This window comes from Etheostoma spectabile, chromosome 18 (assembly GCF_008692095.1).
Source record: "Etheostoma spectabile isolate EspeVRDwgs_2016 chromosome 18, UIUC_Espe_1.0, whole genome shotgun sequence".
In the NCBI taxonomy this organism is placed as follows: Eukaryota; Metazoa; Chordata; class Actinopteri; order Perciformes; family Percidae; genus Etheostoma; species Etheostoma spectabile.
In genome coordinates, this window is record NC_045750.1 from 26,935,733 (window position 1) to 26,936,249 (window position 517).

At 36.8% G+C, this 517-nt stretch overlaps 1 protein-coding gene across 1 annotated transcript in view; it reads left to right on the forward strand.

The window, feature by feature from the left end:
- The window catches only part of ankef1a (ankyrin repeat and EF-hand domain containing 1a), a 16,802-nt gene that overhangs the window by 1,791 nt on the left and 14,494 nt on the right, over positions 1-517 (forward strand). The gene's annotated exons all lie outside the window — the stretch shown is intronic.

Sequence of the window (517 nt, forward strand, 5' to 3'; positions counted from 1 at the left end):
TGATTGGTCGGAGAGAATCATCACTAATCACTGCGTCATCATTATGGCAACCTTCTGCGAAATATTGCAATTTATTACCTTTTTTCCAACATTTCATTTTTCACATCAAATTATGTCCCCAAAGTTTGTCAACGTCTGTTTTACCCCCAAAAAAAATTCTCTTCATATCACTTCAATTTTATTGCTGCAAAAATGGGATTGTCAAGCAGACAAACTGGCCAACACATACAGTATATAATAATAGATTGATACTTGGTGTCTGTGTCTCTATACATTATTGCCACGGAAAATATTACAATGCTATACTGTATCGATATTTTGCCCCGTCCCTAGTCGCACTGGATTTTCTCAAGTTGGCTTTTAGCACCTTAACAATGTTGGCCTCTATGAAGTCTGTTATTTTTTAATTCTCAATATCGCTATTCCGTCCATAATTCTGTTATCACAGAAACTATTGGGCCCTACATTGATGCGGCCATCAGGCTGTGATCCCGGGCCTAGAAAAAAAAAAAAAAAA